The sequence below is a fragment of the Dendropsophus ebraccatus genome, chromosome 6 (assembly GCF_027789765.1).
Source record: "Dendropsophus ebraccatus isolate aDenEbr1 chromosome 6, aDenEbr1.pat, whole genome shotgun sequence".
In the NCBI taxonomy this organism is placed as follows: Eukaryota; Metazoa; Chordata; class Amphibia; order Anura; family Hylidae; genus Dendropsophus; species Dendropsophus ebraccatus.
The window spans coordinates 149,098,270-149,102,818 of record NC_091459.1 but is presented as its reverse complement, the minus strand read 5'-3'; positions in this window follow the sequence as shown (position 1 = coordinate 149,102,818).

The window sequence follows — 4,549 nt, the reverse complement described above, 5'->3', positions numbered from 1 at the left end:
TATTTGTATGTATATATTCAATAAAAGTATTTTATTTATCACAGTTTGGGGATTTTTATGATTTTTTGATCTCCCTGTACAGAGCTATATACACCAATATAATATAGAGGGGTACAGGCGGCCATCATGTCTCTGGGCCCCTGCATCACATGAAGGCAGAGGTCAGAGGCTTCCTAGGTATGGTAGTAGTAGTAGTAGTATAGGGTGTAGGTGGCTAGGCCTCTCTCTTCTGTGTGTATAGTGCTGAGCTCTGGAGTGAGGGGTAGTGCAGAGGATGATGGTGGTAGTAGTAGTAGTAGTAGTATAGGGTGTAGGTGACTAGGCTTCTCTCTCCTGTGTGTATAGTGCTCAGCTATGGAGTGAAGGGTAATGGAGAGGATGATGGTGGTGGTAGTAGTAGTAGTAGTAGTATAGGGTGTAGGTGACTAGGCCTCTCCTGTGTGTATAGTGCTGAGCTCTGGAGTGAGGGGTAGTGGAGAGGATGGTGGTAGTAGTAGTAGTAGTAGTATAGGGTGTAGGGGGCTAGGCCGCTCTCTCCTGTGTGTATAGTGCTGAGCTCTGGAGTGGAGGGTAGTGGAGAGGATGATGGTAGTAGCATACCTCCCAACTTTTGCAAAGAGCAAAGAGGGACATGTGCGCCGCGGTCCCCATAGCCACGCCCCCATAGCGACCCTCCATAGCCACGCCCCTATAGCAACCCTCCATAGCCACTCCCCTACAGTCACCACATGCTGCTGACTGAATAGTGCCTTATATAGTATCCAATCCCCCCAAAAATGCCCTATATAGTATCCAATCCCCCATTATAGTGCCCCACATAGTATCCAATGCCCCCATATATGCCCCACATAGTATCCAATGCCCCCATATATGCCCGACATAGTATCCAATCCCGCACATAGTGCCCCACATAGTGTCCAATCCCCCACATAGTGTCCAATCCCCCACATAGAATCCAATCCCCCATATAGTGCCCCACATAGTATCCAATGCCCCCATATAGTGCCCCACATAGTAGCCAATGCCCCCATATAGTGCCCCACATAGTAGCCAATGCCCCCATATAGTGCCCCACATAGTAGCCAATGCCCCCATATAGTGCCCCACATAGTAGCCAATCCCCCCATATAGTTCCCCACATAGTAGCCAATCCCCCCATATAGTGCCCACATAGTAGCCAATCCCCACATAGTGCCCCACATAGTAGCCAATCCCCATATAGTGCCCCACATAGTAGCCAATCCCCACATAGTGCCCCACATAGTAGCTAATGCCCCATATAGTGCCCCACATATTATCCAATCCCCCATATAGAGCCCCACATAGTAGCCAATCCCCCCATATAGTGCCCCACATAGTAGCCAATCCCCCATATAGAGCCCCACATAGTAGCCAATCCCCCCATATAGTGCCCCCCACATAGTAGCCAATCCCCATATAGTGCCCCACATAGTAGCCAATCCCCCATAGAGTGCCCACATAGTAGCCAATCCCCATATAGTGCCCCACATAGTAGCCAATCCCCCATATATGCCCACATAGTAGCCAATCCCCATATAGTGCCCCACATAGTAGCCAATCCCCCATAGAGTGCCCACATAGTAGCCAATGCCCCCATATAGTGCCCCACATAGTAGCCAATCCCCCATATATGCCCACATAGTAGCCAATCCCCCATATATGCCCCACATAGTAGCCAATCCCCCATATATGCCCCACATAGTAGCCCATCCCCCATATATGCCCCATAGTAGCCAATCCCCCATATAGTGCCCCACATAGCCAATCCCCCATATAGTGCCCCACATAGTAGCCAATGCCCCCATATAGTGCCCCACATAGTAGCCAATGCCCCCATATAGTGCCCCACATAGTAGCCAATCCCCCATATAGTGCCCCACATAGTAGCCAATGTGCCCATATAGTGCCCCACATAGTAGCCAATACCCCCCATTAGTGTGGCCCCAGCGAAAAAAACAATAAACCAGTAACTCACCTGTCCTCCGGTCCCAGCAGCTCCTCTCCCGGCAGAGCGCGCACTCCCGTCATCCTCCGGGGCGGACAGCGGGGTACAGAGATACTGACTGTGCCGGAAGTGACCTGCAGCCTCTATATGAATTACTTCCGGTACAGTCAGTGACTCTGTACTCCGCTGCCCGCCCCGGAGGATGACGGGAGTGCGCGCTCTGCCGGGAGAGGAGCTGCTGGGACCGGAGGACAGGTGAGTTACTGGTTTATTGTTTTTTTTCGCTGGGGCCACATATATTGCGGGACACTGGGGGCCGTTCCGGGACCGCGGGACAGCACCCCGAAAACGGGACTGTCCCGCGAAATCCGGGACGGTTGGGAGGTATGGGTAGTAGTAGTAGTAGTATAGGGTGTAGGTGGCTAGGCCTCCTGTGTGTATAGTGCTGAGCTCTGGAGTGAGGGGTAGTGGAGAGGATGATGGTGGTAGTAGTAGTAGTAGTAGTATAGGGTGTAGGTGGCTAGGCCTCTCTCTCCTGTGTGTATAGTGCTGAGCTCTGGAGTGAGGGGTAGTGCAGAGGATGATGGTGGTAGTAGTAGTAGTAGTATAGGGTGTTTGTGACTAGGCCTCTCCTGTGTGTATAGTGCTGAGCTCTGGAGTGAGGGGTAGTGGAGAGGATGATGGTGGTAGTAGTAGTAGTATAGGGTGTAGGTGACTAGGCCTCTTCTGTGTGTATAGTGCTGAGCTCTGGAGTGAAGGGTAATGGAGAGGATGATGGTGGTAGTAGTAGTAGTAGTATAGGGTGTAGGTGACTAGGCCTCTCCTGTGTGTATAGTGCTGAGCTCTGGAGTGAGGGGTAGTGGACAGGAGGATGATGGTGGTAGTAGTAGTATAGGGTGTAGGTGACTAGGCCTCTCTCTTCTGTGTGTATAGTGCTGAGCTCTAGAGTGGAGGGTAATGGAGAGGATGATGGTGGTAGTAGTAGTAGTAGTAGTAGTATAGGGTGTAGGTGACTAGGCCTCTCCTGTGTGTATAGTGCTGAGCTCTGGATTGAGGGGTAGTGGAGAGGAGGAGGATGGTGGTAGTAGTAGTATAGGGTGTAGGTGGCTAGGCCTCTCCTGTGTGTATAGTGCTGAGCTCTGGAGTAAGGGGTAGTGGAGAGGATGATGGTGGTAGTAGTAGTAGTATAGGGTGTAGGTGACTAGGCCTCTTCTGTGTGTATAGTGCTGAGCTCTGGAGTGAAGGGTAATGGAGAGGATGATGGTGGTAGTAGTAGTAGTAGTATAGGGTGTAGGTGACTAGGCCTCTCCTGTGTGTATAGTGCTGAGCTCTGGAGTGAGGGGTAGTGGAGAGGAGGATGATGGTGGTAGTAGTAGTATAGGGTGTAGGTGACTAGGCCTCTCTCTTCTGTGTGTATAGTGCTGAGCTCTAGAGTGGAGGGTAATGGAGAGGATGATGGTGGTAGTAGTAGTAGTAGTAGTAGTAGTATAGGGTGTAGGTGACTAGGCCTCTCCTGTGTGTATAGTGCTAAGCTCTGGATTGAGGGGTAGTGGAGAGGAGGAGGATGGTGGTAGTAGTAGTATAGGGTGTAGGTGGCTAGGCCTCTCCTGTGTGTATAGTGCTGAGCTCTGGAGTAAGGGGTAGTGCAGAGGATGATGGTGGTAGTATAAGTAATGGTAGTAGTAGTAGTAGTAGTAGTAGTAGTAGTATAGGGTGTAGGTGACTAGGCCTCTCTCTTCTGTGTGTATAGTGCTGAGCTCTGGAGTGAAGGGTAATGGAGAGGATGATGGTGGTAGTAGTAGTAGTAGTATAGGGTGTAGGTGACTAGGCCTCTCCTGTGTGTATAGTGCTGAGCTCTGGAGTGAGGAGTAGTGCAGAGGATGATGGTAGTAGTAGTAGTAGTATAGGGTGTAGGTGACTAGGCCTCTCCTGTGTGTATAGTGCTGAGCTCTGGAGTGAGGGGTAGTGCAGAGGATGATGGTGGTAGTAGTAGTAGTAGTAGTATAGGGTGTAGGTGACTAGGCCTCTCTCCTGTGTGTATAGTGCTGAGCTCTGGAGTGAGGGGTAGTGGAGAGGATGATGGTAGTAGTAGTAGTAGTAGTAGTATAGGGTGTAGGGGGCTAGGCCTCTTTCTCCTGTGTATATAGTGCTGAGCTCTGGAGTGAAGCGTAGTGGAGAGGATGATGGTAGTAGTAGTAGTAGTAGTAGTAGTAGTAGTATAGGGTGTAGGTGGCTCAGGGCAGTTTCTAGGTCATTTTGACAACAGGGCGAGTCTTGATAAAAGCGCCCCCCCCCCCCCCCCCCTCACTCAGTTTAGCCCTGGGGAAGGTAGGGGGGCTTTTATCAAGATTCGGGTTATTAGAAAGAAGCAGTGTGTGTATTGCGGCATAGAACAGTGTTGCACCCCTGCCAAATAATGTTCCACTGAATACAAAATCATTATACAGGGACTCACAGGTGACGTCTTCTTTGATCTGACGGGTCCCTTTTCCTCTGCATCCGGCCCCGGCCTCCATGACGGTTTCTTGCAGCTACAATTCATCTCTTTAGGACCTGCCAGACAGACATCTTAGGCTCCGCACT